This window comes from Dendrobates tinctorius, unplaced genomic scaffold (genome assembly GCF_039654945.1).
Source record: "Dendrobates tinctorius isolate UK_male_01 unplaced genomic scaffold, ASM3965494v1 ptg000350l, whole genome shotgun sequence".
Lineage (NCBI taxonomy): Eukaryota > Metazoa > Chordata > Amphibia > Anura > Dendrobatidae > Dendrobates > Dendrobates tinctorius.
Window position 1 is genome coordinate 2212887 of NW_027362016.1, and position 7703 is coordinate 2220589.

The following is a 7703-nucleotide window of genomic DNA, read 5'->3' on the forward strand; positions in this document are numbered from 1 at the left end:
CAAAACCCAAATAGGGCTCTTCCTTTCAAAGCCCTGCTGTGTGGCCAAACAGTAGTTTCTGAAGAAATGTGGTGCATCACCGCATTTGTGAGAAATCTAACATTTCTAATATCCAAACAAAATAAATGGAGGTTTAAAAATTAATGCAGACGAAAAGTACGCATATAAAAAATGTTATTTATTGACTTTTTTGGGGTGGTGTGACAAGTTTTTAATCACAAGGAATGGTAACATTTCTGCTGACTAGCATGGAAGGAGTTAAGTTCCAATTGCATATTGAAGTCAGGATGGCCGAGCGGTCTAAGGCGCTGCGTTCAGGTCGCAGTCTCCCCTGGAGGTGTGGGTTCAAATCCCACTTCTGACATCAACTTTTAATTTCAAGAAACTTTATCTTCATTTATTGATTAGATGAGGTCAAACAAAGCTTAGTAATGTGGTTTTGAAAAATTTCCTGAGAGTCTTTGGAGTGAATCTGAATTTGTCCTCTCAAAAAAGAACTCTAGGAACATCAAACAGATTTTTTGTGCATATGTCTGTTGTTCTTTTGGCACTAGAAAAATCATTTGGACAGTCAATGAGGAGGGACTATTTCACCTCTTTGTGTTCTCTGTCCCTATTAGGGCAGGGAATCAACCTTCTACAGTGCTGTCATGAAATATATCTAGAAACGGATTTGCTGGTAAGTCTACTTTCATAGTTTTCACCTCATACATCAATAGACCATAACGATACTTAATAAACAAAAACTTAACAAGTAGGTAATCATAGTTTAAAAAATGTGAAATGCCCATGTCATTCTGACATGTTTCAGCACATTTTGGGACAAATGGTCTCACTTTTAACAATCAATAAAATATTTTCTCTAAATTTTTGTCTCTTTTTTGCTCCAATTGTTTGCATCTCATAAAAAATAAAACTTGATGTAACATTATGCATGCAAATTGTGTTTTATGTGCGACCATGACCTATTCTAGAAGCACAGGGTCAGAATTATACTGGTGCATGGAGACAAACTGAAAATGTAAAAATTCAATGGCAAAATTGCTGTCTTTTTCTACTCATTCACAAATAGTTAATGAATGTTATTAAATATGTACAGCAAAATGGAAGGCGTTTCAAATAGAAATCATGCTTCAAAAAACAGTCAAATGAAAAATTATAATATATCCCTCCAGGTGTGACACTTGACATTTGCAGAGTGTCAAACCCCCCAGAAAATGTATAGATATGGCCGAAACAGCTCAGTTGGGAGAGCGTTAGACTGAAGATCTAAAGGTCCTGGGTTTCGGCAAAATGCTTTTTCTTCACCGTTTACATTTTAAGGAGATATTAAACAAAGCACATGGGCTGATCATGATCAAAAGGCCTAAAAATCTTAACTATCTACAGAAAACAAAATGTTAAAAATTTGAGAAACGGTAACTTTTTCCTTTTGAACACATGAATGTTTTTTAGTAATTTTTCCTCTATTTTGTTTTATTTCAGATTGACTTAGCTGTAAGAGGATTAAAAGGTAACCTGATAGCTGAAACAGACAGCACTTATCAGACACTAGCTGAATGATTATAGTCAGCTTGTTTGACTTTGAAACACTGAGGCATTACTGAGACAAATGTCCTTAAAAAATATGTTGTGGACAAAGTCAAAAAGGCAAAAAACACAAGCTCCACACAGGTCCGTCATCTTTAATTTGAAATATAGGAGGTTTCTACTTTAATGGTGAGACAAAGCATCTACATATTTGACATTGCTCCAGTGAGTAGAGCCCACTTAAAAATGTATGGGTTGCTTGTCTCTGCAAGCAAAAGCTGGGCACTAAACTGGCATACTTGCAATGCTGGATGGTTCAGAGTGAAAACACCTATAGGCTGACAATAGTAATTGCAGGTGTTGATTAACTCATTGTGCAAAATAATTTCTAAAATGTGGTCACTTTGGGAGGTTTTCTGCTGTTTTGGTACTCTGCAAATTTCATCTGCAAGGTATTCCTGCAAAATCTGCATTGCAAAACCCAAATAGGGCTCTTCCTTTCAAAGCCCTGCTGTGTGGCCAAACAGTAGTTTCTGAAGAAATGTGGTGCATCACCGCATTTGTGAGAAATCTAACATTTCTAATATCCAAACAAAATAAATGGAGGTTTAAAAATTAATGCAGACGAAAAGTACGCATATAAAAAATGTTATTTATTGACTTTTTTGGGGTGGTGTGACAAGTTTTTAATCACAAGGAATGGTAACATTTCTGCTGACTAGCATGGAAGGAGTTAAGTTCCAATTGCATATCAAAGTCGGGATGGCCGAGCGGTCTAAGGTTGCAGTCTCCTCTGGAGATGTGGGTTCAAATCCCACATCTGACATCAACATTTAATTTCAAGAAACTTTATCTTCATTTATTGATTAGATGAGGTCAAACAAAACTTAGTAATGTGGTTTTGAAAAATTTCCTGAGAGTCTTTGGAGTGAATCTGAATTTGTCCTCTCAAAAAAGAACTCTAGGAACATCAAACAGATTTTTTGTGCATATGTCTGTTGTTCTTTTGGCACTAGAAAAATCCTTTGGACAGTCAATGAGGAGGGACTATTTCACCTCTTTGTGTTCTCTGTCCCTATTAGGGCAGGGAATCAACCTTCTACAGTGCTGTCATGAAATATATCTAGAAACGGATTTGCTGGTAAGTCTACTTTCATAGTTTTCACCTCATACATCAATAGACCATAACGATACTTAATAAACAAAAACTTAACAAGTAGGTAATCATAGTTTAAAAAATGTGAAATGCCCATGTCATTCTGACATGTTTCAGCACATTTTGGGACAAATGGTCTCACTTTTAACAATCAATAAAATATTTTCTCTAAATTTTTGTCTCTTTTTTGCTCCAATTGTTTGCATCTCATAAAAAATAAAACTTGATGTAACATTATGCATGCAAATTGTGTTTTATGTGCGACCATGACCTATTCTAGAAGCACAGGGTCAGAATTATACTGGTGCATGGAGACAAACTGAAAATGTAAAAATTCAATGGCAAAATTGCTGTCTTTTTCTACTCATTCACAAATAGTTAATGAATGTTATTAAATATGTACAGCAAAATGGAAGGCGTTTCAAATAGAAATCATGCTTCAAAAAACAGTCAAATGAAAAATTATAATATATCCCTCCAGGTGTGACACTTGACATTTGCAGAGTGTCAAACCCCCCAGAAAATGTATAGATATGGCCGAAACAGCTCAGTTGGGAGAGCGTTAGACTGAAGATCTAAAGGTCCCTGGTCCAATCCCGGGTTTCGGCAAAATGCTTTTTCTTCACCGTTTACATTTTAAGGAGATATTAAACAAAGCACATGGGCTGATCATGATCAAAAGGCCTAAAAATCTTAACTATCTACAGAAAACAAAATGTTAAAAATTTGAGAAACGGTAACTTTTTCCTTTTGAACACATGAATGTTTTTTAGTAATTTTTCCTCTATTTTGTTTTATTTCAGATTGACTTAGCTGTAAGAGGATTAAAAGGTAACCTGATAGCTGAAACAGACAGCACTTATCAGACACTAGCTGAATGATTATAGTCAGCTTGTTTGACTTTGAAACACTGAGGCATTACTGAGACAAATGTCCTTAAAAAATATGTTGTGGACAAAGTCAAAAAGGCAAAAAACACAAGCTCCACACAGGTCCGTCATCTTTAATTTGAAATATAGGAGGTTTCTACTTTAATGGTGAGACAAAGCATCTACATATTTGACATTGCTCCAGTGAGTAGAGCCCACTTAAAAATGTATGGGTTGCTTGTCTCTGCAAGCAAAAGCTGGGCACTAAACTGGCATACTTGCAATGCTGGATGGTTCAGAGTGAAAACACCTATAGGCTGACAATAGTAATTGCAGGTGTTGATTAACTCATTGTGCAAAATAATTTCTAAAATGTGGTCACTTTGGGAGGTTTTCTGCTGTTTTGGTACTCTGCAAATTTCATCTGCAAGGTATTCCTGCAAAATCTGCATTGCAAAACCCAAATAGGGCTCTTCCTTTCAAAGCCCTGCTGTGTGGCCAAACAGTAGTTTCTGAAGAAATGTGGTGCATCACCGCATTTGTGAGAAATCTAACATTTCTAATATCCAAACAAAATAAATGGAGGTTTAAAAATTAATGCAGACGAAAAGTACGCATATAAAAAATGTTATTTATTGACTTTTTTGGGGTGGTGTGACAAGTTTTTAATCACAAGGAATGGTAACATTTCTGCTGACTAGCATGGAAGGAGTTAAGTTCCAATTGCATATCAAAGTCGGGATGGCCGAGCGGTCTAAGGTTGCAGTCTCCTCTGGAGATGTGGGTTCAAATCCCACATCTGACATCAACATTTAATTTCAAGAAACTTTATCTTCATTTATTGATTAGATGAGGTCAAACAAAACTTAGTAATGTGGTTTTGAAAAATTTCCTGAGAGTCTTTGGAGTGAATCTGAATTTGTCCTCTCAAAAAAGAACTCTAGGAACATCAAACAGATTTTTTGTGCATATGTCTGTTGTTCTTTTGGCACTAGAAAAATCCTTTGGACAGTCAATGACGAGGGACTATTTCACCTCTTTGTGTTCTCTGTCCCTATTAGGGTAGGGAATCAACCTTCTACAGTGCTGTCATGAAATATATCTAGAAACGGATTTGCTGGTAAGTCTACTTTCATAGTTTTCACCTCATACATCAATAGACCATAACGATACTTAATAAACAAAAACTTAACAAGTAGGTAATCATAGTTTAAAAAATGTGAAATGCCCATGTCATTCTGACATGTTTCAGCACATTTTGGGACAAATGGTCTCACTTTTAACAATCAATAAAATATTTTCTCTAAATTTTTGTCTCTTTTTTGCTCCAATTGTTTGCATCTCATAAAAAATAAAACTTGATGTAACATTATGCATGCAAATTGTGTTTTATGTGCGACCATGACCTATTCTAGAAGCACAGGGTCAGAATTATACTGGTGCATGGAGACAAACTGAAAATGTAAAAATTCAATGGCAAAATTGCTGTCTTTTTCTACTCATTCACAAATAGTTAATGAATGTTATTAAATATGTACAGCAAAATGGAAGGCGTTTCAAATAGAAATCATGCTTCAAAAAACAGTCAAATGAAAAATTATAATATATCCCTCCAGGTGTGACACTTGACATTTGCAGAGTGTCAAACCCCCCAGAAAATGTATAGATATGGCCGAAATATCTCAGTTGGGAGAGCGTTAGACTGAAGATCTAAAGGTCCCTGGTCCAATCCCGGGTTTTGGCAAAATGCTTTTTCTTCACCGTTTACATTTTAAGGAGATATTAAACAAAGCACATGGGCTGATCATGATCAAAAGGCCTAAAAATCTTAACTATCTACAGAAAACAAAATGTTAAAAATTTGAGAAATGGTAACTTTTTCCTTTTGAACACATGAATGTTTTTTAGTAATTTTTCCTCTATTTTTTTTTGTTTCAGATTGACTTAGCTGTAAGAGGATTAAAAGGTAACCTGATAGCTGAAAGAGACAGCACTTATCAGACACTAGCTGAATGATTATAGTCAGCTTGTTTGACTTTGAAACACTGAGGCATTACTGAGACAAATGTCCTTAAAAAATATGCTGTGGACAAAGTCAAAAAGGCAAAAAACACAAGCTCCACACAGGTCCGTCATCTTTAATTTGAAATATAGGAGGTTTCTACTTTAATGGTGAGACAAAGCATCTACATATTTGACATTGCTCCAGTGAGTAGAGCCCACTTAAAAATGTATGGGTTGCTTGTCTCTGCAAGCAAAAGCTGGGCACTAAACTGGCATACTTGCAATGCTGGATGGTTCAGAGTGAAAACACCTATAGGCTGACAATAGTAATTGCAGGTGTTGATTAACTCATTGTGCAAAATAATTTCTAAAATGTGGTCACTTTGGGAGGTTTTCTGCTGTTTTGGTACTCTGCAAATTTCATCTGCAAGGTATTCCTGCAAAATCTGCATTGCAAAACCCAAATAGGGCTCTTCCTTTCAAAGCCCTGCTGTGTGGCCAAACAGTAGTTTCTGAAGAAATGTGGTGCATCACCGCATTTGTGAGAAATCTAACATTTCTAATATCCAAACAAAATAAATGGAGGTTTAAAAATTAATGCAGACGAAAAGTACGCATATAAAAAATGTTATTTATTGACTTTTTTTGGGGTGGTGTGACAAGTTTTTAATCACAAAGAATGGTAACATTTCTGCTGACTAGCATGGAAGGAGTTAAGTTCCAATTGCATATCAAAGTTGGGATGGCCGAGCGGTCTAAGGCCCTGCGTTCAGGTTGCAGTTTTCCTGGAGACGTGGGTTCAAATCCCACTTCTGACATCAACATTTAATTTCAAGAAACTTTATCTTCATTTATTGATTAGATGAGGTCAAACAAAACTTAGTAATGTGGTTTTGAAAAATTTCCTGAGAGTCTTTGGAGTGAATTTGAATTTGTCCTCTCAAAAAAGAACTCTAGGAACATCAAACAGATTTTTTGTGCATGTCTGTTGTTCTTTTGGCACTAGAAAAATCCTTTGGACAGTCAATGAGGAGGGACTATTTCACCTCTTTGTGTTCTCTATCCCTATTAGGGTAGGGAATCAACCTTCTACAGTGCTGTCATGAAATATATCTAGAAACGGATTTGCTGGTAAGTCTACTTTCATAGTTTTCACCTCATACATCAATAGACCATAACGATACTTAATAAACAAAAACTTAACAAGTAGGTAATCATAGTTTAAAAAATGTGAAATGCCCATGTCATTCTGACATGTTTCAGCACATTTTGGGACAAATGGTCTCACTTTTAACAATCAATAAAATATTTTCTCTAAATTTTTGTCTCTTTTTTGCTCCAATTGTTTGCATCTCATAAAAAATAAAACTTGATGTAACATTATGCATGCAAATTGTGTTTTATGTGCGACCATGACCTATTCTAGAAGCACAGGGTCAGAATTATACTGGTGCATGGAGACAAACTGAAAATGTAAAAATTCAATGGCAAAATTGCTGTCTTTTTCTACTCATTCACAAATAGTTAATGAATGTTATTAAATATGTACAGCAAAATGGAAGGCGTTTCAAATAGAAATCATGCTTCAAAAAACAGTCAAATGAAAAATTATAATATATCCCTCCAGGTGTGACACTTGACATTTGCAGAGTGTCAAACCCCCCAGAAAATGTATAGATATGGCCGAAATAGCTCAGTTGGGAGAGCGTTAGACTGAAGATCTAAAGGTCCCTGGTCCAATCCCGGGTTTCGGCAAAATGCTTTTTCTTCACCGTTTACATTTTAAGGAGATATTAAACAAAGCACATGGACTGATCATGATCAAATGGCCTAAAAATCTTAACTATCTACAGAAAACAAAATGTTAAAAATTTGAGAAACGGTAACTTTTTCCTTTTGAACACATGAATGTTTTTTAGTAATTTTTCCTCTATTTTGTTTTATTTCAGATTGACTTAGCTGTAAGAGGATTAAAAGGTAACCTGATAGCTGAAACAGACAGCACTTATCAGACACTAGCTGAATGATTATAGTCAGCTTGTTTGACTTTGAAACACTGAGGCATTACTGAGACAAATGTCCTTAAAAAATATGCTGTGGACAAAGTCAAAAAGGCAAAAAACACAAGCTCCACACAGGTCTGT

General features: G+C 35.6%; 2 non-coding genes across 2 annotated transcripts; both read left to right on the forward strand.

Moving 5' to 3' along the window:
- The first annotated feature begins 281 nt into the window (after window positions 1-281).
- Window positions 282-364, forward strand: TRNAL-CAG (transfer RNA leucine (anticodon CAG)). Its single transcript has one exon. It is a non-coding gene; the product is annotated as a tRNA-Leu (tRNA).
- A 6877-nt stretch (window positions 365-7241) lies between these two features.
- Window positions 7242-7314, forward strand: TRNAF-GAA (transfer RNA phenylalanine (anticodon GAA)). Its single transcript has one exon. It is a non-coding gene; the product is annotated as a tRNA-Phe (tRNA).
- The last annotated feature ends 389 nt before the right edge of the window (window positions 7315-7703 follow it).